This window comes from Mirounga angustirostris, unplaced genomic scaffold (assembly GCF_029215605.1).
Source record: "Mirounga angustirostris isolate CCGP_5_RB_7025 unplaced genomic scaffold, mMirAng1.0.hap1 SCAF_3, whole genome shotgun sequence".
Lineage (NCBI taxonomy): Eukaryota > Metazoa > Chordata > Mammalia > Carnivora > Phocidae > Mirounga > Mirounga angustirostris.
The window spans coordinates 173,185,042-173,211,339 of record NW_026991711.1 but is presented as its reverse complement, the minus strand read 5'-3'; the positions used below and the strand labels follow the sequence as shown (position 1 = coordinate 173,211,339).

The following is a 26,298-nucleotide window of genomic DNA, read 5'->3' as shown; positions in this document are numbered from 1 at the left end:
CTGAGTATATACTCCTATTTTTCTTGGGCAAATAACCAAACTCACTACCATATGACTTTAGTGGTATTGTCTCCATTGTCATCTTTAGGAATGGGAATGTAGCTCCAGCCTGAGCATCACATTCTTCTGTGCAGGAATCTTTTTATTCTCAATTCAGGCCAATGTGAGTCACACTAAATATTATGTAAAAGATCTATCCATTCCCTTATCCTCCACTAGATACACACATACAAGGAAGAAAGCCTGAACCTGCTGGCAGCCATCTTGTCACCATGAAGGGCCTCAAAATGCAACCAACAAGAGAAACATAGAACAGAGAAATGACAAAAAATCAAGTCCTCAGATTATCTGAGTTCCTTGATTCATCTAGAGCCAAGTGCCCTTAGATTTTTCAGTTAGGTGACTCTTTTCAGCTTAAGTCAACTGGAACTGGGTTTTTTGTCATTTGCAACTGAGATGGTCCTCACCAATGCAGCCAGAGAAAATATGGAAGCTGAAGGTAGAGTGCAGAGCACCTCTATAGTATTAAAAGCTATAAAGTCCCATGAGTTTGTTCTAGAGCTTCAGGTTCCTGTTCAATGTTGACCATTGTTAATGGAGCATATAATAGTTGTCTGCTCATAGAGCACATGTCCAAAGTCTTTGGACTTTGGACAGGAAACTGGTGAATAGGGATGCTACGACTTTCCTGCCATGAGATCCAGTGATAAGTTTCTAAGCTTCAGTGTCATCTGTAAAAGGACTGTTGGGAAGATTAAATGAGATGACATGTATACAGTAAGTGACCTAGCTGCCCAATAAATGTTTATTTTACAGGCAACTACTTTTTACAGCTTTACATACATCTCACCTACTCACCCTATAGTGCATGAAACAAAGCCTACTTTCCCATTCCTGCCTTAACATATTCATTCACTAATCAATTTTAGTCTCCAATGAGTACCTATAAATAACCTTAGTCTTTTATTTAAATTACACATGATTATATACCCATGAGATGCAAAGTAAAGAGCTTGCAATCTCTAGGGGTTCAGGGGCCTGCTTTAGGTATTGAAATTTGTCTTCTTCCATAGGTTTCCAGGAATGTAATTCAGTTTAGAGCATGGCCAATCTGGATAGTGCCATCTTCCTCATGCTGGAAAGATTACTGAGACGTTCTTACAAACAATAAAAATTAATGAGAAATCATTGAGACCACCTTTGAAAAATTTTGTGGGGAAATAGGTAGTTTTTAATCAAGAGGATATATTTCATTAATGTATGACCTTGAACCTAATTTTTAACCTAGTCTTAATCTGCCCATGACATGTTGACCAGCTGTCTCAACAGGGAGTTACAAAGTCGGGTTCTATTATTTCTGCTAACTTATTCTTTGAGAAGTGAATTCTTTAATTTTCCTCTAGAGAGTCTTCCAAAAGACTTTAGGTATTTGCTGTTGAAGTCCCTGAAACAACAGTGGAAGTCAGTGTTTTCAAGTTCTAACAATTAAAGGAACAAATCACAGATGCTATCATTTGAAATTAGGTTTTTCTTTACCTGCTGGTGTGCTAAGTGAAATTATAGATGATTTAAGTAGTTGGGACTTTCAGAGGAACAGAGGGAAGATGACTGAAAAATCTCAAGTGCTGTGGAAGGGAAGAGAAGGAAACAAAGTCACAGAAATTTTCAAAAAAACTTTCTAATCTGTATATTCGTAATTTCCTTGGCTCTAATCTTTAATTCCTATTTTATTATTTTCCTGTATTGTCTATCAGGTTTTTCTTTCTTATCGTGGGACTAAAGAGCAGGATGTAGTGCAAGTATCTATTTGAAATGTCAATTCCTAACGCTCTATCAATCCTCTATATAACCAGACACCAATAAAAAGGTTTTAAACATTTATTAAGTTATAAGTACATGAAATCAATCTTTGCATCTGTGCTCAAACTAGTGGACGTAATAGTTCAAAGATTCTGCAGAAGGGAAAGCATAAGGACCAATGGATTGCCCATATTGGTTACTTAAAATTGATTCTCTCCAATAGAGTCAAAGTGACTTAAAGTTCTATTTATTTATTTTTCTCTCTCTAGGCACTCTTTAGCAGATTTCTGTATAGTTTGAACATATTGCAATGGCAATTAATTGCCTTTTTGCTTATTTGTTTGCCTGGATTTTTCTTAAAGCTAGAAATTTCTTTAATGTAGGGACTAATCTTGGTCACCATTTTATTTCTAGCAGTTAGCACAATGCCTGGCACATGGTGGGTACTCAATAAATATGTCTCAACTAAGTGAAGGAGGGTAAAAAATACTCGCTAAACTAAATTGAGCACAAAAATGTTGATATTTTAATTTTATTGTGCCGTGGAATACATTCACCATGACAATAACAAAACAGGCCATAGGCCACTGAATAGATATGGATACTAAAAAGAAACTCTCATCAGCTATTTTCAACATCTCAGTCAAAAATTTTGGGATCTCTTTTTCTTACAAGTAAGTTGAAATTGTTTCTTTCTCTTTTCTCTTCCTCTCCTCTCCTCTCCTCTTCTCTCCTCTCTTCTCCTCTCCTCTCCCCTCCTCTTTTCTTTTCTTCTTTTTTCTTTTCTTTTCTTTCCTTTCCTTTTCTTTCTTTCCTTCCTTCCTTCCTTCCTTCCTTCCTTCCTTCCTTCCTTCCTTCCTTTCTTCTTTCTTTCTTTTCAAAGTTGGCCCTGGGGCATGGTGTTTCCCAAACCTCAGCCTGCCAAATCCTCTAGTCTTCTTTAATAAATGTTGCCATTAACATTCTAAACACATATTTTTACTTGTAGGTGCACAAGTACTTATGAAATAAAAAATAACCTTAAGAATCATTTGATTGGCACTCAACACCCAGCAGCATATAAAAACAAATTAAATTCTATAAAATACTTGTCCTAAAAACCTACAAACATTCCTGTTAAATGAAAACAAACCAACAGATACCTATGAGATGCGGAATACATGCAGAATATGTACTTATTAAGTTTAAAACACGGTCCCCCCAAAGTGAGCAGAGCTGGGTTCTAGTTCTTTCTGTTGTATTTTGAACAATTCACCTTCACCTTCTATCCTTGGGTTTTCTTCAAGTGCAAAATAAGAGATTTGTATCAAACGATTTTCAAGGTCTCTTTCAGTTTTAAAGTTCTATTCTTCTATGATTTATCTAGAAAGTAATTGGGAAAAATTATAATTATAGAATCTGCAGTCTGCCCCTCTTCTTAGAGCAATACCTATTTTATAATAGGTCCGTATCTGTATTCACATTATCACCATAATGTTTTGCATGTATTGATAGTTCATTTGAGGACATACATGTAACATCATTGTTACCATTTTGCCTTTTGCTTTTTTTTTTTTAAGTCAAACCATGTTTAAAGATATCAAAGTCTCTTCTCTCTCTGAAAGTGTTGGCTCTAAGTTCCTTGGATGCTTGAAGAACGCTGAGATATAGTGAAAATCAATTCCATTTCTATTCTTTACAATCATGCTGTAAAGAAAATCATATCATGAGTGAGTATTCATTTGTATAGTCAAGATCCTTTCTTAGGCTTCTGTTCAATAGGAATGAAACAGCCTTAAAGTTTACATTTTGCCTCAGTGTAGGAAATTTTATATAGCTGTAATGAATGGAGAGTAATTTTGGAAATTTTTTTTTTCCTAATGCCTTTCAAGGTGATACTTTACTTTCAGTTATCCCTAAGGGATTATAGAAATCTCAAATGCTGTATAGATTTTTTTTTCATATTCTCATATACATTGTACCCATGATAGTCATAGACATTATACTCATGAGGTATGAATCCAAAGCAAACCCACGTCTCATGTGAGGTTATTGTGGTTGACTACATGGATTACATTAGAGCTTAACTGATCATTCCTGACTATTTGATAGTTATTTACACAATACGTATGATGGGATGTTTGTTCAGCTTTATTGTGTTTTGTATATTTTTCATCACTGATTCAATGCAGTAGTACAATATAATTATTTGATGTTTTATAACAGTTAAATAACATAGAAGTTTAAAAAATGATTATTTTTGTACCGAAAATATTAATTAAATTTTTACTTATTTGAAACGATTAAACCAACATCTGAGTGTCTTCCAATAAAAAGAACATGAATTTTTGAAATATTTTTAAGTCAAAAATATTTGATACCTTTAATGAAGATCAGATTGGTAATATCAATTTTTAAAAATCTTCAACATCTGAGAAGGTTTATAAACCGTCAGAATAACATAGTTTCTTAAGAGTCTCAAAGTTGTGTTCTTCAGTCAGCAATCATGTGCTGTTTGGTGGTTTGTCAAATGAACCAATTTCCTCCTCTGAGTCTTCGTTCAGATTTCTGCATGTCTGGGAACCCTTCTCTTCTGCAAATTCTTGTTCTCAGTATTTGGCATTAAACTGAGTGATAAAATTAACCACTTTATGTTCTTTCCATTTTATCACTTTCATTCTTGCAATATAAATTTTCTTTCCCTGCTGATCTACAGAAAGTCTCTTAAAATTCTGCCAGTCAGCTAAATTATTTAAGGTGGTAAGTTGGAAATGTGTTAATGTCCTTAGCTGGGGAGCATAATTAGAAAATCCATTATTAAATCTTCTGTTTATATTTTAATGTAAATAATAACCATAGCACTATGAAAAGTATGAAGTTTTTGGAATTAGAAAAGTCTGGATATGAAAGCTAAATACATCATTTACTGGGTATATGGCACATTATTTTACATACCTAAGCCTAATTTCCCTCATTTATATAAAAGGTAAAATAAAAAAAAAGGTAAAACCAGACAAACCATGAGAGACTCTTAACTATGGGAAAGAAACTGAGGGTTGCTGGAGGGGAGGTCGATAGGGGGGATAGAGTAACTGAGTCACGGGCATTAGGGAGGGCACCTGAGGTGATGAACACTGGGTGTTGTATGCAATTGATGAGTTACTGAACTCCACATCTGTAACTAATGATGTACTATGTTGGCTAATTGAATTTAAATTTAAAAAAAGATAAAACCTCACAATATAGTAAGAATAGAAATAATTTGTCTAAACTATCCAGCAAAAGGGCTAAGACATAGTAGATACTCTCTTTAGTGACAACCATTTGGCACTTATTGTGGGGGCAATGAATATTATTATTCTAATATGTTTAGGTATGAATTTCTCAGCATTGCTGTGAAAGGCAGAGATTAAATGAGCCTGGGTTTCTATTGGAAAATACAAGCTATGAAATTAAACTATGTTCTTTCAGTTATGTCCAAGATAGAGTAACTTTCAGTTATGTCCAAGATAGGGTAACTGATTAGATTTACACTCCCAATAGAAATTATGAAAAACAAAAACAATATATGAATAATGGTTTTCAAAACACTGGATATCAGGGAAGTGAGGACAGTGATCCCTGAGAGCTCGGAAACAAATACAGGGAGCTCTATGATTGTCCAGTGTTCCAACCTTCAGAGTTTCTAGGCCATACTGCTAGGTTGTAAAACTTCTTAGAGTTGAGTTAACACAGCTCAGGTTTTGGAGAGAACAGGGCAGCTTGAGTTTGCAGGACAGAGTACTGGTGAGGAGAAAGCTGCCCACAGACAGAACTGCAGAGACCTGCAGATGGTTTCCCTCAAGTATTCAGCTGAGTATTGATCAGCATATGTATGTGAGGAAACTACCCAAGGCCAGGGAAAGAACCACCAGGGATTAGGGCTGGGAAAAGTGCCAGTCTTCACCAGCCAGACTGGAAAACCTCATGATTAATAGGGCATTGGGTATAGTACTCTACATTTCTTGCCTTAGTGGGAAATAATTAGCCTAGATTGAGCACTGTCCTAGTCCTGCTGAACATTCTTTAAAAGCCAAACATAAAAGGATCAAAATATCTTAACTTTGTACTATAACAAAGCTCAAAAATACTTACAGAAAAACAAATGTCCAACACCCAGCAAGGTAAAATTTACAATGTTTGACATTCAGTAAAAAATTACCAGGCATGAAAAGATGCATGAAAATATGACTTATAATAAAGAGATAAAGCAATCAATAAAAAAGATCTAGAGCTAACACAGATACTAGGATAAACAGAAAAAATACTAAACACATAACTTTATTCCATATATTCAAAAAATTTAAGTAGAAGCCAGGAAAACAAAACAAAACCCAAAACAAAACACAATCTAACCTCTAGATTTGAAAACTACAAAGTGTGGATATGATTATTGGCAAATTAGACATTGCACAAGAAAAGATTAGTAAGTTTTAAGACATAACAGTAGAAACTATGCAAAATGAAAAACAAACAGAAAAGATAATTTAAAAAGATGAACAGAACATCAGGTATGGGACAATTTTCTGCAGCTTATACATGTATAATTGGGATTTTCAAAGGTGGGAGAGAGAGAAAAATATTTGAAGAAATATAAGCTGAAAAATTTCCAAGTTTTATAGAAACTATAAATCTACAGGCACAAGAAGATTAATGAATCACAAGCATAAGAAACACTAAAAAGACTACATCAAGTCGCATAATAATCACAATGCACAAAAATCGTGATGGAGAAAATCTTAAAAGCAGCTGGAGGTGGGGTTGGGGAAAAACATCTTGCATTCACAGGAATAAAAATAAGAGAACAGCTGATATCTTGTCAGAAAAAATAAAAGCAAGGCAGAAAGCAGTGGAGCAATATCTTCAAAGTACTGAAAGAAAAATAACTATCAAGCAAGAATTCTATACCAGTGAAAATATCTTTTAAAAATGCAGATTATATATATTTTTAGACAGAAAAACCGAAGGAATTCACCAACACACTTGCCCTACAAGAAATAAAAAAAAAAATTCATTCAGACTGAAGAAGAGCTCCACTAGATGAAAATATTGATCTACATAAAGGAAATGGAAAGCATTGAAAATAATGTATGTATGTGTATATATATGTATATATATAATTTTGCATTATAATATAAAACTCACTAAAAGATAACTTACTATTTAAATAAAAAACAGAGTATTGTAGGGTATAAAACATATGTAAAAGTAAAATGTATGGCCACAATCTTACAAAGGTCAGGAGGGTTTAAATTCAAGTGTACCATTCTTAAGATTCTTATGCCATACATGAAGTGTTCTAATATTACATGAATGTCAAGTCTGATGAGTTAAAGATATCTACTACAAGCCCAAAGAAACCAATAAGACAACAAAATAATTATAGTTTAAATAGCCAACAGAAGGTAAAATACAATAATAAAATATTCTGAAGAAGGCAGAAGAAGATGGAAAGGGAAAGAAGGAATGGGAAGAAGAAAGGATTATCAGAAAAAAATAATCAATATGATAGATTTAAACATAACCATATATCAATAGTCAAATATAAATGATTTAAATACCTCAATTAGAAGGCAGAGAATAAAAAGCAACACCCACCTCTATGCTGCCTGATGGAAAAGGACTTCAAATATACAAACACAAATAGATAAAAGTAGAACAATGAAAAGATACAGCATACTAACACTAACAACAACAAAAGCTGGATTGGATATATTAATGATAAGGTTACTGAGCAAATAATAAGGCATGAGGAATGTCATTTAATAAGTATAAAGGAGTCAATTTATAAAGAAGTCCTAATGAATCCTAAATATTGATGCATATAATAAGAGTTTTGAAGTATATGAAATAAAGCTAATAGAACTGCTAGAAGAAATACAGAAATCCAAGAATAATCAGAGGTTTCAATAATTGTCTCTCAATAATTGATAAAATAGAGTAGGCAGAATGTCAAGGATATGAAACACTTAATACTGTCAATCATATTGGCTTAATAGTTACAGAATACCATACTCAAAGGCAGCAGAATACACATTCTTTATGGGTACACATGGAATATTTATCAAGATAAGATACATTCTTGGCCACAAAACGAACCTCAATAAATATAAAAAAATAATCAAGTAATAGAAGTATGTATGTTCTTTCACCTTTGTGGAATTAAATCTGAAATCAGTGACAAATGGACACCTAGGAAATATCCAATATTTGGAAACTAGCATATTCTAACTCATGGTTAGAAGAAGACATGTTTGGAAACTAGTGTATTCTAACTCATGGTTAGAAGAAGAAATCAAAAAGGAAATAGGAAGTATTTTCAATTTAGTGAATATATAAATATATCAAAATTGGCAGATGATGCTAAAGTAGAACATAGGCTGTTTATAGAAAACACTTGTATTAGAAAAAGGGAAAATTCTCAAATTGATTATGCCAGATTCTACCTTAATAAACTATAAAAAGAAGAGCAAGTAATCCCAAAGCAAGTAGAAGAATGGAAACACTAGACACTAGAGCAGACATCAATGACATAGAAAACAAAAAATCTTAGCAAAGATTAATAAATCCAAAAATTCATTATTTGAGAAAATAAAAATGATGAACCTCTCACTAGACGGATTAGGAAAAAACAACCATGGAAAAGAGAAATTACCAATATCAGGAACAAAATAAAATTAACTACAGAATTCGAAGATATTAAAAAGATAGTAAGGCATTATTAACAACTTTATGATTAGAAATTCAGCAACTTAGAGGAAATGTTATAATACCTTGAAAAAATAAATTGCCATTGCTAACTCAAGATGCAATAACCCAAATAACCCTGTCTATTAAATAAATTAAATTTGTTTTAAAAACATTTCCACAGAGAAAACCAGCTCAGATAACTTCATAAGCCATTGGTGGATTCTGCCAAACATATAAGGGAAAATTAATACTAATTTTGCACAGGCTCTTCCAGAAAATTGAGAAAGGGGGAATATTTCTCTTACTTATTCTCTTATTCTATGTGGTCAACAATACCTTAATACCGAAACCCACTGAATACATTACCAAAAAAAAAGAAAAAAAGAAAAAAAATCCTTCATGCCAACACACCTCATAAACTTACATTTAAAGGGGTGGCTGGGTTATGAACATTGGGGAGGGTATGTGCTATGGTGAGTGCTGTGAATTGTGTAAGACTGATGAATCACAGACCTGTACCCCTGAAACAAATAATACATTATATGCTAAAACAAAAAACACATTTAAAAAACCCCACCACTTTAGCAAATCAAATTCAACTATATATAAAAACATGACCAAATGTAGTTTATTTTAGGAATGCAGTTGTCTTAGTATTTGAAAATCAATGTAGTCCACTATACTAAAAACTATAAAGAGAAAATTACATGATCATCTTAACAGATACTGAAAAAGCCTTTAACAAAACCCAATCTCTATTCCTCTTAACATCTCTTGGCAAAGTAGGAGTAGAAGAGGGCTTTCTCAGACTGATATGGGCATTTTTGAAAAACCTACATTAAAATCATAAGCAGTTGGGAAAGACCAAATGACTTCCCTTTCACATCCAAATAGCAAAAGACTGTATGATTTTGGCACTTCTATTCAACATTGTATGAGATGTTTTAGCAAGTGCAATAAGATAAGAAAGAGAATTAAGAAACATCCAAATGTAAAGAAGATATAGAACTATATATACAGGTAAAAATAATTATCTATACAGAAAGTCCAGTGGAATGTCCAAAAAAAAAAAAAAGCAACAGGATCTAATAATTGAGTTTAGCAATGTTTCAGGATCTCAGACCAATGTACAAATATCAATTTTATTTCTAAATGCTAGCACCAAATAATCAGAACTTAAAAAATGCATACTAACTACAGTAATATTTTTAAAAGAGAAAGAAATATTTTGGAATAAAACTGACCAAAGATGTGAAAGTCTTGTGCACTAAAAAATACAAAACAGAAATTAAAGAACTAAACAAGCAGAAAGACATACCATGTTCATGAATCAAAAGACTCAATGTTGTTAAGATGTCATTTCTCTTCAAATGAATGTAAAACATTTAATGCAATGCCAATCAAAATAGACTTTTTTTGGGAGGGGGTAGAAACTGATAATTTGATTCTAAAATTCAGTTAGAAATGCAAAGGACCTAGAATAGTCAAACTAACTTCAGTGGAACAAAATGGAGAGTTCAGAAATACATGAAAATGTATATAGGACATATTTGGACAACTGATTTTTAGCAAATGTACAAATAAAATTCAGTGGAGAAAGAATAGACTGTTCAAGAAAGGGTGCTAAGACCACCAGATAGGGGTGTCTGGGTGGCTCAGTCATTTAAGCACCTGACTCTTGATTTCAGCTCTGGTCATGATCAAGCCCTGCACTGAGTGCGGACCCTGCTTAAAATTCTCTCTCCCTCTGCCTGTCCTTACCCCCAACCTCAAAAAATAAAAAATAAAAAAATAAAACAACTAGATATACATATTAAAACCAAAACAAATCTTCAATCAATTCCTTGTATCATATCCACAAAATGAATCACAGACCTAAATATAAAAATCTAAAACTAAAACATTTCTTGAACAGGAAAAATGTTTTTGACTTTGCATTAGGCCAAGATTTTTTAGTTACAACACCAAAAGCACATTTCATGAAAGCATACATTGGTAAATTGGACTTCATCATAATTAAAAATTTGCTCTCTTCAAATTACACTATTTAGGGGATGAAAAGATACAGCACAGACTGGGAGAAAATATTTGCAAAGCATATGTCCAATAAAGGACTTGTCTCTAGAATGTATACAGAACTCTCCAAACTTAATAATACAAAACAAACAACCAAATTAAAAAAAAAAAAAGAAAATGGACAAGTGTTTTAAGCAGATATCCCTCTAAAAAAGATATACAGATGGAAATTAGCATATGAAAAGATGTTCAACATTAGGCTGATAGTCATTAAGAAAACGCAATTTAATACCATAATGAAATAGTAATACACTTATATTAGAGTAGCTAAAATTAAACAGGATTGATGATCCCAAGAACTGTGAGGATGCTGAGGAACTGGCATTCTCATGCATTTTTGATGGTAATTTGAAATAATACAGCCACTTTGAAAGTTTGGCATTTAAAAAAAAATGAAATATGCACCTACCTATGCGCCTAGCAGTCTACATATAGGTAATTTAGCAATAGAAAATAAAGCATATATCTATACAAAAACTTGTGTAAGGATGCTTATAGTTTTATTTATAATAGTCAAACACTACACTACATCAAAAACTAATGACGTAATGTCTGGTGATTAATAAAATAAAATAAAATAAAATAAAATAAAATAGTCAAACACTAGATACAACCCAAATGTTCATCAAGAAGTGAATGGATAGATAGTGTTGTGGCATAGCTATGTCACGGACTACTTTTCAACAATAAAAAAGGCATAAACTATTGATAAATGCTACAACATGGATGAATTTCAGAATAATTGTGCTGAATGAAAGAATTCAAGCAAAAGAAAGTACATACTGAATTATTCCACTTGTACAAAGTTCTAAGAAATGAAAATTTACGTATAGTGACTGAAAGCAGAACAGAGGTGGCCTGGGATAGGGTGGGGCAGAGAAGGGCTGGACAGAAGGATAGAGGGACACTAGGAAAGTTGTGGGAGTGATAGACATGGGCACTTTCTTGACTACAGTAATGGTTTCACAGGTATGCATACATCAAAACAGCAAATAGTATGCTATAAAAGTGTAGAGTTCATTTCATGTCAGCTAGACCTCAATACACCTGTTTAAAAAGATGAAAATAGTCTTAAATATAATTATGGCTTATAAAATGTTAATAGTTACCATTAACTATGGAAAGAATAATTCAGTTGAAACAATCATTTCTTCATATAGATCAGTAAAGGCAAACATGATGAATGAAGAATGAATTATCAGTAGTTGTGTTCATGTCACATTGCTCTTCCTTTCCTTACTGTACTTTCTCTAGTGATTTTTGCTATCTTTAAAAGTCATTTGAATTTAGCTTTCAATGACCATGACTTTGTTATTAAGAAATACCTTTAGGTCTGATCATTCTTGACAGCTTCACCTGAGTATCATCTCCCTGGTATCTCCCACCTATATAATTTCTAATCCCTGGAGGACCTGCTTTGGCCCACACTGGGATTTACCATTCCTAGATCCTTGCCAACTGAAGTGGCCTTGCTTTAACTACAGGGTATTTTGTGTTCTGACCCTTCCTTTTCAGCCTTGTTGTATTTCTTGTCCTGGTGTAACATTATTTCAGATGACATGGCTGGTAATTATTTCAGCTTTTATCTTCCTCCCACCCATCCTTCATTTGAAAGAGAACAGACTCCCTAACAGATACCTGAGAAGATATAAATGGGTCTCAGGCTTTGAGGTTCAGAATCACCTGGAAGGCTTGTCTAGATAGAGAAACCAGGTCCCACTCCCAGAATTTCTGATTCTGTAGTTTGGGGATGGGTTCAGAAATTTGCATTTCTAACTAGTTCCCAGATAACGGTGATGTCACTGGCCCCCAGCGGGGGGGGGGGGCAGGGGGTGCTACTTTGAGAACTATGCTTAAACACCACTGGCTTTGAAGTTGGATGGAACAAGGTTCAATCCCAGCTGCATGTCTGAAGGTAATTTATTTACTTTAGTCTCAGTTTGCTCCCTTGCAAATTAGCAATTATTATTGTTACCTCTTTATAGGATTATTGTAAAGATGAAATGTGTTAATATCTGCAAAGCACCTAGAATGCATGAGGATTTAATAAAGCTAGCATTACTCTTAGTAGATGAATTATCGTTATTAGACCACTCATTGAGAGGATATATGAGAAAAGACAAGTACTTCCCTCAGCATGTGCCATCCGCAGACATCTCTTTCTCTTTCAGTCTCTTAAGACTCATTGTTCCCTCACTTATCTATCAGGCACCCAGGCATTCTCTCTCTGGTCCAGTATCTTCCTACTGTCTCCCTGTTATCCCAGGTTTACTCTTCCCCACATTTAAACTCATTAGGCCTTTGTTTGATGACTTAGTCATCTGATAAGCCTAAGAGAACACATGTAGCTTAACTGGTGTCATTAGTACCTGGTGTTTCTCCCAGCGATTGTCCTCAAATTTTTAGTGACATCAGTTTTAGCAATGAAAGAAATCATGAGCGTGGAAGTGTTTGTGAATGTGTGTGTATGTGGACATGTACTTTGGCAGGCTGGAAGGGGGATACATTTCAGATGACACTGAATCAGGGGCTGATTGCTTCACTAAGCTCAGGGACCTAACTATTGCATTTACTGGGAGCTAAAACAGAATCCAATTAAGTTTTTTTGCCATCGACCTGCAGGAATTCTGGCTGGAAGGCTGCGTGCTCTATAACTGCAGCTCTCCTCCGCCGTTGCTTTTCATTCTTATCTGTCTCCACTCTTAAAGAAACTATCGAATCAAATCAAAGCAGACAGGTCAAAGCAAGCCGACACCAGGAACGCCACACCTTAATCACATGACATCAGGCCCTAGTGCCTACATCTTGCTCCTGTTTAAAATCCTCACACAGAAAGTTGGGAGTGAGGCAGGCTTTGGAGATTTGGATACAACCCTGCCGACCGTTTTGTTATTTAATGGTGTTGGAAACTAACTGAGCTTAGCCTTCCAGAAGACAGGTGTGTTGCTTTATGGCCTTTCTGCAGAACACATAAAAGTGACGGGTGAAAGGAAGGGAGGACTCAGGGTTGGCTGGTTATCTACCCTGACAAGCAGCAGCGTTTATGGGGGCTCTGTGCCATCACCTTGTACAAATGAAGCTCATGTAAGCAAAATAAGTATGCGTGCAGGAACCTCCCATTTCCCTTTTCTCAACTGAGGGGCATCCAACCATAAATATGTTTCAAAAGAGGTTTAACATTTCTTTTTTTAAAGATTTTATTTATTTATTTATTTGAGAGAGAGAGAGAGAAACAGCATGAGAGGGGATAGAGTCAGAGGGAGAAGCAGGCTCCCTGCTGAGCCGGGAGCCCGATGTGGGACTCGATCCCAGGACTCCGGGATCATGACCTGAGCCGAAGTCAGTCTCTTAACCAACTGAGCCACCCAGGCGCCCTAACATTTCTGATAAATTGATTTTAAGCAGCTCAGAGCTACTTAAATATCAGAGGTCTTACTGCAAGGGCTCCCTGCCTCAGCCACAGCAATCCTTGGAGAGTCTCCCAGTCACTATACGCTGGAAAAGACATTGGTTAGCAAGTTTCCTTTGTCCCTGTTTAAGCCCTACTTCTGATTTCTTTTCCAGTTGCACAGTCTGATTCCTAGAATTAAATATTATCCCCTGCAATCAGGTTTTCTCCCTTTGCCCCTGGGATCAAGTCCTATTTTCTGAATTTGTTTCATGTCTTCACATTAAGTGCAGTAGTTTTTACCAAATACTGACAAATCACATATTCAGTCAATGCTTGTGGCTTCTTTAACTGTTAAAAGGTCCAATCCCTATTGTTAGATAAAACATACCATTAAGGATAATATTAGCTAAAGTGTTATATTAATTTTTCACTAAAGTGACCCATTTGTTACATGCAGCCGGTTCTTAAGAAAAAGAAGCTTTAGGTATCTGTGGCAAGATCATAAAGCAGTAACATAGCAAACTGGACTCAGTTTCCCCTGGCAATCAGCCTGTCTCTACTAGATCACGTCAATGTTCCTCTCATCAATATATGTACCACTAATCTTGGTGGTAAACTAAAGCAAACTTAAATTAGGAAAGAAATCTTCTGAGGAGCACCTTCCTTCCCGTCAATGCAAAGCATCCTAGACTCTCCATAGGAAAACTATGGAAGACTAATACTTTTCAAAAGTAACTAAGTTTAAAATAACTCAAAGAGGGGCGCCTGGGTGGCTCAGTTGGTTAAGCGACTGCCTTCGGCTCAGGTCATGATCCTGGAGTCCCGGGATCGAGTCCCACATCGGGCTCCCTGCTCGGCGGGGGGTCTGCTTCCCCCTCTGCCCTCTTCCCTCTCGTGCTCTCTGTCTCTCATTCTCTCTCTCTCTCAAATAAATAAATAAAAAATCTTTAAAAAAAAAAAACCCTCAAAGAATCAAATTTCCTATTTAATTTTAGCTCTTCTAAAGGCACAATATGGGGGTTTATTTATTTATTCAAAAACATATATGTATACCTACCACATGTTGTAGGTAGTGGGGATACAGCAGCAGACAAAAATTGTTGCCTGTGTGGAGTTTATGCTGGTGTGAGGAGGTGGGGACAAGCAAATAATAAGTAAGATATATACTATGCAGATGATGATAGGTGTGATGGAGAATGAAAAAGCAGGGAACAGGAGTGGAAAGGGGTGGTTTGGTTGTTACGTTATAGCCCCCAAAACCATATGGGGAAGAGAGTCTGGGGGGATGAGCAACCCAGAGTTCTGGGTCTCTTCACTAATGACAAGGGATGTAGAAAGACCAGGAGGCTTGGTCTTTTCTGCAAGAAAGGGAATCTGGGAATCTGTGCCTCAGGGATAAGTCTGTCAGAGACTCCTGCTCCAGGCCTCTGAAACTTCTGAGAAAGAGAGTCCAACCTTCCCAGAGGCCCTCCAGGTTCATCCTGCCCAAGTGCTTCTGAAGACATTCAAATTCAAAGGTCAAGGGATACTATTTAAATTACAACCTTGTTTTATTTTTATCTGACTGTGCAACATTGACACTAATTAGTGAGGGGGAAAGTGGTGTGGGTGTTGGGACACAGCTCGCTCTGGGCCTCTCTGACAATCCTGAGCTTCTACCTGCCAATGTGGACATGAGAGGAAGAAGGACAACTTCGTAATGTGTCTATATCAGAGAGGAGGCTTGGAGGAAGCAAGATTCTGTACCTTAATTTGTGCTTTTATGGTCAGCAGTGACCTATTGGTCTCTCTGGATGCCTCTCAGAGCTATGTGGATGGGTGGGTTGTAGAAGAGCTCGGGGGTCATTGTGGACTGCTGGACTCCACACCCTTGAGATGAGCAGCTGTACTATACCCTCAGTGAAGCTCTCCCATGGCCAATGACTTAAGCCTTCCTTAGAGAGATAAGATTATTTCTAGGAGTTCATGGATCTTGGCAAGACTAAATGCTTTGGCTTCCCAGCCAGACCCTAACCCCACTTAATTACTCCTAGAATCAAATCCAGCTCCCATGGAACCCATCAGTGATCCCAATTGCCCTTTTACCATCATCCCTGGTTCATAGAAGTATCTTAATTAGAGATTACTATATACATTCCTAGAAGTCAGCAATATTCTATAGAAAAGTAACTGAAGAGAGGCTCAAGAATAAGAGAGAAGGTGGGGTTAAGAATAGAAATGCACAGTCAGTTCTGGAAGATATATTCAACACTCTGCCAAACTACTATTTTTGAGCCAGATTATCTTTTAGGTTATACAAATGTTTAGCAACAAGACATTCAGTACGTGTGTGTTCATTACCCTTCCTCCAGTCTCTCATGCACCCCGTGGGATGGTGTGCTGAACTGTATTCATGACACTTGCGAAGGAGTGCATGCGACTCTGTTCTCAAGGGAGCAAGTGTGTGCTTTGTGGGATGACCGAACTCATTCCAAATATTTATGTAGGGAAAAAATAGTCTCTAAGCATTTCCTATATGATGAGGAGGAAACACAGAGAAAAAGTTCATGTTTCTGAATGAGTTGGCCTTCTTTCTTTCATTTTCTAAAGGGCCGGGTATCCCTGATAATTAAAGAAAAGATGTGATTAGCAGGAAATAAATGTGGCATTAATTTTCATTGTGTCAACATTGTAAAATAATGTTTTTGAAATCTAATTTGCTGATGAATTAAGAGGGAATCCTGTTGGTTTAAGACAATGTAAATATAAATATTTCCCTTCATATTTTGGAGGAATCTTTATGAAAGCAATAGGAAATTATTGTTTGTGGCTCATTAAAGTAGCTACTTATAATTACTATGTTTTGACATCTACTTTATACCAATATGATAATTCTGACCTTCAGTTAAGGAGTCAATGAAATGCAGACTTTAAAACTGCCTTTCATAGGCTGTTCTTTCATCATGAACTATTTCAGGGGCTCTGTAGCAAATGGATATGTGCCATTGCCAGAAAATTTTTCACCTTCCGTGTGTTTGTTTTATGTATGTTTCACCTGTTACTAATTGTCTACCTAAGAGGAAGTGAGAAAATATCAAATTAAGGTGAAAGACTTGCATCCAACTTTCAGACTTAAAAGGCTGATTTTGGGGGCGCCTGGGTGGCTCAGATGGTTAAGCGTCTGCCTTCGGCTCAGGTCATGATCCCAGGGTCCTGGGATCGAGTCCCGCATCGGGCTCTCTGCTCCTTGGGAGCCTGTTTCTCTCTCTGCTTCTCTCTCTCTCTCTCTCTGTCTCTCGTGAATAAATAAATAAAATCTGAAAAAAAAAAAGGCTGATTTTGGGAAATAGCTTCATGAAAATGTAAATGGAATATTTTAGCAATTGCCCTAATAATTAAGTGAATATTTTGCATTGCCCTAATAGGTGCATAAACTGGGTGATGAGATTTTCTAAACACTTTATAAAGAATCTCATAGTTGTAGGAGTTGAAAGTCAAATGGTAGAATTATTAGTTAATTGATGGAGTACAAATTTATAACAAGGAATCATAGTGCCATTTCAAGTAAGTGACACATCATCGATTATTATTAAATTATAAAAACAGTGAGAAAGGATTGTGCATGATCTTTTTAAAGAATTTGTCTATTTTCTGTTTTAAACTGTAATTGTAAATCACAGGGATGATGCATGTTTGTTATAGGAGATGTAAAAACAAGAACAATGTAGGTTAGCAAAGGGAAGAAAGTAGAAATCCTCTATTATCCTACTCGATGGATTTAAGTACCACTAACATTTTGAAGTATTTCTTCCTGTCTTTTTCTATATGTATGATATATTTTCTTTTTAACAAAAATAGAGTCACATTTGCATTGGTTTCTGGACCATAGTTTAATTTAATAATATACTTTGAACATGTGCTTTGTGTCTATGGGGAATGTCCTTAATTTTTTTCTATAATATTATTTTGTAATACTTCCTTAGTAGTCAGTCTATGTAGATATACTGTGGTTTTTTAAACAACCACATTATTGTTAAATATTTAGGTTTCAGGTTTTCCATATTATGCTATTATGAATGACTGTGTAATATCTCATTATATACATCTTTATATACTTATCTGATTTTTTTTTATCACTTTCTAAATGTGACATTGATGGATCAAAGTCCTGAACACTTCCATTGCCCTTCAGTGAGGATGTATCAGTTTATACTCCTACCAGTAAGGCTCGAGAATGCCTGTTGCATTTTACGTTCCCCAAACTGGACATTATCTTCTTTGTTACTTAATTTGCATTTAAATCTTTCCTGTTACAGATTTTTGTTTGTTTGTTTTTATGTTTAGGAAGACCATTCCTATCCTGAGAATAAGTTAATGTTTACAGTATTCTAAAAATTCCTTAATGATATCATTTTTTTTTTATATTTTGATCTTTAATCCAACTGAAACTTTTCTATAATGGATGAGACAGGAATGTAATTTCACTTAAAAAAATGATTAACCTTTATAATATATTTTTAGAATAATACATTCTTTCTCCAGATACTTGGATGGCACCTTAATTGTATACCAAATTGTGGGCTAATTTCTAATTTTCTAATCTATTTATGTTTATTTTTATTCCATTATTATACTGTTTAAAATTATTATATCTTTATACATTAGTTTAATATATCTGGTAGATTGAATTGCCCAACCTTACCAAGTACATTCTTAAATTTTCCAAGCTTTGTCAACTTACAAAAAAAAAATTACATCATATACAAAATTTGATAAGATTTCCATTTAATTTATCATTAGAGAAATAGCAACCTAACAAATTTGAGTTTTCACATTTAGAAATTTGGTATATTTCCTTATGATTTTTTGAATAGTTCTTAGTAAGTTTTTGTGATTTTTAAACTATATGCATATATATATCCTGCAAATACTAATATTAATGTTTTTTCTTTAAAAACTAGCCTATAATCTGTTGATGCTAAATACATTTATTTTCACAATTTTGAACCATGTGAAATTAAAGCTTAAAAATGTATTACATGAGATGAAAAAAATAAAGGTAAATGGAAGCTAATTAAATTGCAATCCAATACAGATATCTCAATGCGTATTTAAAGGAAGAAGTAAGTTCTTTTTTTAATTGTCAACTAATAACATGTCAAAAGAAAATTTATATCTATAGTTATTTTTACAAATTTTCTAATCATTTTTTATTATCGTAAAACTTGAAATACAACATAGGAAATTAACAACAACACTGCTTGCTCATTTGCCATTTCAAATAACTATAAATAGAAATAGAATTTCTGAGTAAAAGTTACATATACTATAATTTTGATACATATTGTCAAGTTTCCTTCCATGGGGATGTGCCAATTTATACATCCACCACCAACAGGAGAGTTTGCCTGTTTTACCACAGTATCAAGAATAAAGTAGGTCATTAAATTTTAGGATTTGTGCCAATGTGTAAGTAAAAAAAAAAAGCCATAAAATTTTCATTTGTATTTTTTTCTAAAATTTGGACAATTTTTCATATGTTTTAGAAAATTTATTTCATTTTTTTTGGTGGAATGACTTTTGAAATTCTTTGCCCATTTTTAAAATAGAATTGAAACTTTTTTATTTCATTTTTTTTTGGTGGAATGACTTTTGAAATTCTTTGCCCATTTTTAAAATAGAATTGTTGGTCTATTTCCTATCAATTTCTAAGAGATCTTTATGTATAAGTGAGATTAACCCTTTAGGATATAAGTGATAATTTATAATTAAGATTTTTAATTTTTTTTACAGTGGTGTTTTGTTTTTGTTTTGCCAGGTGGAGATTTTTGTTTGTTTTTAAAATACAGCCACTTTAAGAGTACAAATCAAATCATCCAGGTTCTCTTCTTGTACTGTTTTGGAAAATAAGTTTATATATAAATCTTTGTTGCATTCAAAAATTTCCTGAGTTTCAGATAAAGTAGAAGTTTAAAATTATTTCTTTCAGACAACTATCCAGTTGTTCTAACACCATTCCTTTACAAATTATCTTTTCCCATTGATTTGAAATAGTACTTTATCTGTCATATACCAAATTTTCATGCGTTGCTAGGTCTATGAACTCTATTACATTTCGTTGATATTTCAGCATCATATACCAGTGCCACAATTTTATTTTAGTGATACATATATTTCTTGTGTGTGTGTGTGTGTGTGTGTGTATGTGTGTAGAGAGAGAGACCTGTATATTTGTTTTGTACCCTGTTATCTTACTGAATTGTCCTTATAGTAGTTTTCAGTCTATTTTCTTGGGTTTTTCAAGTATACATACAATCATATCACATGATTCTTTTCTAATATATTAGCTAGTTCATATCTACTCTCTATCTGAAACTTTAAATTATAGTGGGCATCCTTGTCTTTTTCCTAACTTATATTGAGAATGCCTTTACTGTTTACCTATTAAACACAATTCTGTCTTTTTGGACTGAGGTAGATAAATTTTATCATGCAAAAATTATCCACTTGGTCTAATTTTATCAAGAATTTTTGTTAATAGCTTTCGCTGATTTGTGTCTAGTATCTTTATATATGGAAATAATATCTTTTTTTCCAGTTTGGAAATAGGATAAGTTATATTAATGTATTTCCTAATATTGAACTCTTTTTGTAAACTCCACTTGGTCAGGATGCTTAATTATTTTAATCCTCTTCTAGATTCTTTTTGCTAACACAAATGTGCAGTACCATTCCCACAGTCTCTGAAAACGCAATTTTTTCCCATGAATTTGATACCAAAACTCAGCTGGTATTAAAACCTGATTTGAGATCGTATGAGACTCTGTATTTATTTAGTCTTGGTATGATTATTATATTTCTTGTTGTAGAAATGTCCATGTGATTGAAGAATGCTGACCTAGACCCACTGGCCATGTAATATACTATATGATATATGAACTCTGTTCTCTTTGTAAAATCCACAACCCAAGGGTTTTAGATTGAGGATTTTGTATCTTATTAGTTCCCTATTACTAATTATAAGTTGCCCTCCACTTATTTTCTTAATTTGAATTCTTTAGTTTGTATCAGTGTGATACTCCAGAAAAAAGAAAATTCTGTAAGAGTTTAACATTAGAATTCTTTTATTTAAAGGTTTGATACAACCTTTTAAATTATGAAAATAAAATAGTTTTTTTTGAAAATTCATTCAGTAAAGAGGCTTATAAAATAAAACACCAAAGTTTTTTGCTTCTACCTTTGCACTTTTATTCTTAGTTACTCTTCAGATCATTGGATCACTATTAAAAATTTGGCATGTGTTCTTCCAGAACTTTCCTTATGCCTCATACAAAAACAACAAGGGAGGGTTTAAAATTTTTTTTTAGAAGTCTGATTTATTAAGCTGAATAGCTTTTTATATTTTTTGAACATTTGCATTTTGTGAGCTGTTTGTATACTTTTCTATTGTTTTTATTATCATCAGTCTGTAAAGGTTCAATGTTTTAAAGAGATTAGCTTTTGTCTTTCCCCCCTTTACCTTCTCACTTTTCCCTAAAAGCAACCATTGAATCATTACTAATGGTCTCCTGTGTATCTACTTAGCTCTTTTCCTATGTACATGCAAATTTTAGTATCTACTTAAAATTGTATATATATATATTTTTTAAGATTTTATTTATTTGACACAGAGAGACAGGAAGAGCAGGAACACAAGCAGGGGGAGTGGGAGAGGGAGAAGCAGGCTTCCCGCCGAGCAGGGAGCCTGATGCAGGGCTCGATCCCAGGACCCCGGGACCATGACCTGAGGGGAAGGCAGACGCTTAACGTCTGAGCCACCCAGGTGCCCCTTAAAATTGTATATTAATTAAAATGTTTTAAATGTATATCACTTAAAATGTATGTATTATATGTAAAATACATTTTAGTATATTATGCATAATATATAGTCTACTATACATTCCCTGCTTATTTTATATAGCAATAAAAAAAATGCCAGTAGGGCCTTTTTATTTATTTATTTATTTATTTATTTATTTATTTATTTATTTATTATTATTTTTTAAAGATTTTATTTATTTATTTGACAGAGAGAGAGATAGCGAGAGCAGTAACACAAGCAGGGGGAATGGGAGAGGGAGAAGCAGGCTTCTTGCCGAGCAGGGAGCCCGATGTGGGGCTCGATCCCAGGACCCTGGGATCATGACCTGAGCTGAAGGCAGACGCTTAACGACTGAGCCACCCAGGCGCCCAAGGGCCTTTTTAAAGGCTGCAATATATTTCATTTGTCCATTGAAGGACTATTAGGTTTTCTCCCACCGTCTTGCTCTTAAAATGTAGTAAAAATGCAGTACATGAATGTGGGGAAAAGTACAAGAGGAGGGATTTCTGACTTCAAGTTTCATGAAACTTTTGATGGACAGTACCCTCTTAAAAGTTGTTTCTACTTTTCACACCCCTTTTTAAAATACCTTTGCAGATTGGGGGTATTATGAATTCCAAGTTATGATCAATACAATATTGGTATCTCATTTTTACCATTTTTATGTCCCTGGTCCTTGTGAGGTTGGGCATGTTTTCATATACATGTTAGACGTTTGGTTTTCTTCTGTGAGTTTCCTTTCTGTATTCTTTGCCCATTTCCTTCCCTATAGAGTTGATTTTCTGTCATTTATTTCAAGGAGCTCATCGTATATTAGGGATCTTAACAATTACATGTGTCACATGTTTGCTCCCAGGCACCTGTAAAGTCTCTCTCACTTTTGTGTACTGCCCATCCCCTCCGTTGTCTTCTTCCTTTCCATTTTCTCTTTTGCCTAGTCGATTTCCTGCCTTATTTGTGTCAGTACTAAACTAGAAGGGAATAAGGGACAAGGAATTAAATATTTGAATAGGGCCTTCATTTTAGCTAAAAAGGATATGGAACCTTCTCACTTAGTGTGTATGGAGGATTTTGTGGGTGCTTCCTGTCTATTCCAATTTTTCACAAAGTGACTTCCTTCAGAACCATTAATAATGACTAACTATATATCCCAGTGAAAACAGGGAACTCACTGACATACTGGCTGATCAAATGTAAAAAATACAGCTAGTCATTTGGATATTCTAGTGAACAAATATTTTGTCAATAAAATATATTTTCATTGACCAAATATTTGAAATATTTATATGATGCTCCAAACTAGAATTTTTTTTAAGCAAATGCTGTGCTACTTTACCTTTTTATACTATAAAGACAGAAAACCATAAAGAATCTTCATTAATTCACTTAGAAAGGACTCAGGCTGAAAGATAGGTCAAAGTAACACAATCTTGGGGAAAGATGGGCAGTTAGGAAATGTCATATTTTTCAGGAAGGCATTTGGATTGCTAGCTCTTGCAGAGATATAGAGGAGGGAGAAGCAAAGGCTTAATCATATTTTAAAAAACAATAAATTCCTTTGTCAATTCCCCCCAGTCCTCGCCAAATAAAAAAGTACCTTCCTCTTTCTCCTCTTATTTTTTCTGTGCCCAATCATTCACATTGTCCCTGAATGTTTCTTGTTTTGTTTGCTCTTAAGTAATCTGAGAATGAAGATTTTTATATTAGCTGAATATTGAGTTTTAAGGTCAGGTGTGGTAAATTCTATCATTTTAAACTTTTGTTTTACATCTTTATAGCCTCTTGTTCTTGGCAAGTTATAATTCAGGAAGGCAGAGAAATTGATATTAGTATGCAAAAGCAAAGTATTTGGCAGCCAAGATAATCAGCATTTATGCAAACTAAAAATGTTCAACATTTATGAAGATTTAAGAAATGTAGAAAATGTTATAGGGCTGTTTACAAATTAAGATTTATTGCCTGCATCTTGAATCCATAGGGTACGTTTTTATCTTTTTTTTTTTTAATCTAAGAAATTAGTGGCACACTTTAAGAGTTTACACTATAATAGGCAAATTAATCTTGTCGTATAGAATGAAAAAGGCTTACCATGTGTTGGAAATTTAAGAAATTGTTCCAATTGTATTCTGTCATAATAAACATCTACCCCTTCCCTCCCCCCATCTCTGCTTTTCCACACATGGGTCATCTGTTTCTGTTTTCTGGGCTAAGCTTACAATGAGAGCAAGCAAGATGGGGCTCCGTCTGTTCTCTCAGTAAAAGTACCAGTATCATTGGTGGTCATAAGGATTCTTCAGTGATCCTTAATATGCTTTTCTTTGACAATGATTATACTTCAATTTTTGGGGACAAGTGACTAATTAGTGTCATATAAAAAAAGATAATATGTCATTATGCTACAATCAGAGTTTGTCTTTCTAGTAAGTCCAATTCAGGTTCATTTCCCTTATTAAAAAAAGAAAAAAGTTTGCTTGGAAATGGCAAAAAGGAACAGAAACTATAGTGTGTCATGAACAAAATTCTGGAAAACTTAACTAATCTTGTTCTCTTAACATGTTTTTCAGGAATATAATGAGTGACTAATCAAATAATTGAACAATTAAAGTCCATTTATTATATGATGTTTTTATACAAAGAGGGTTTCATTTGAAGATAAATTTCTACTCTGGCACATGGAGAGAAGTTGAATAATCTTGGGTGACATCAAATTAAAGGTGATTAGTTGTAGTGGATGATGTGACCTTTGATGTAGACATTAATTCTGGATATATTATAGGTTTTGGTGTGGGGTCACTAGGAGGATGTGGTAGTGTATGTGTAAACCCTGCGTTTTAAATATAGGGTCTAGTATGCTTTCAATCTGTGGGTTTTCTAAGTATGCCCAGATGAGAGTTCTTAACTATAAGCATAATTTTGTTTACCATAAATGTGAAACAAAGCCAACCAGGGACACCTAGGGAAGAGAGGATCCTCAAGGACCTGTTTAGACAGTTGCTTCTAGAAAAAAAACAGTCTTCAGTCAAAGACTTGTCAATCCTATTTTTAAAGATTGATTAGGTAGCTGATTTTTTCCTCCTTCTGTCCTTGGAGAAAATGAAAAATAACAGGTCCTCTTCCACTTTAGACTAAACATTCATATACTTTATGACAGTTAGGTCTCCCTTGAGCTTTCTCTTCTTCAGGACAAATTATGCTCCTTGAATCTGTCCTCATAGGTCCTATTTTTCAACCATTAAATCATCTTATTGTTCTTCCCTGGATCTTTTCCAGTTTCTTCAAAATCCTCTAAAAAGTATAAAGTCTTAAATTATATATCTTTACATATATTAGATAGGTTAGGACTTCAGGATGATATTTATTTCCACCTTCTAAGTCAGAAAAGATGGTCACTATGACACAGGTCAGTTGGATGAGAGGAATAAGAATAAAGAGAGAAGGCAAGTGAGCAGTTGAATATTCAACTCACTGGATTCATATGATCAGAAATAGTAAAACTGTGTCTGCAAAAATGTCATGTGTTCTTCCTAAGTCCTTTGGAAGACACTAAAACACAAAAATTATTATAAAAACAACCAGAACTGCTTTTGTTTTTTCTTTAAACAGATACCTCTTTTTCCTATTTATAATTCTATAAAGAAAAAGATTAGCAGGTGAATTAACGTAATGGCAAGTTCAGGACAAAAAAAAGAGGTGGGTGATAGAGGAAGATGAGCACTTGCTAACTCAAGGAGGGGCACAGGTATTCAGCATTAGACTGACCTCAGCTTAATTAAGAGCTACAACCATTTTTCAAGCAGGTATTAATGACAGGAGGGGGCATTTGTGGATTGTTAGCTAGCATAGCATTATTTTTTTGGTAGTACATGACTAGTAGAAAGAACATGATACTAGCTTTGCTGATATGCTGTCCTGGGTCTGTGGCATTGGATTGTCTTCTCTGTGGCATCACCTTGATTTTGAGTGACCAGCATGATCAGCGTACTGTAGGCATTTCAACCTCTCTATTCCTTAGGGCCAAAAAAGAACCCATAATCTTATAAACTAAGCTCTCAGCTGTCTAATTACTATGAAAGTAAGATTCCAGTGTAATAAAAACCTAGAATAAAAGCCCTAAATCTTCTAGTCTTTCTTACTTCAACTTAAGTGCATTAATGATTGAATTCTGTATTTCTTTAATAATTTAACTTTAAATCTAAAGTTTTCTCTCAGCCCAAAGCAAAATACCTGGCACTTACCCTACTCTCTCTCCTGGGTTATGCACCATGAAATGGGGTGAACTGCTTCATAGCCTCCCCAAGAGAGAAATTAAGTCATTACAAAAAGGTGGTTCTGTGTTCTTTCCAATATCCTCCCTATAAATCAACAGTAAATAATAGGGATCACAACAAAGTCAGCTTATAAGAGATTTAATTCCCCAGATGGAAAGCTTCATGATGCACCCATTGCTGGTTTATTTTCATGTTAAGGTGGGATAAAAATATAA

General features: G+C 34.4%; 1 protein-coding gene across 1 annotated transcript in view; it reads right to left on the bottom strand.

Annotated features, from left to right (window-relative positions):
* VWC2L (von Willebrand factor C domain containing 2 like) overlaps positions 1 to 26,298 on the bottom strand; it is a 147,972-nt gene that overhangs the window by 102,428 nt on the left and 19,246 nt on the right. The gene's annotated exons all lie outside the window — the stretch shown is intronic.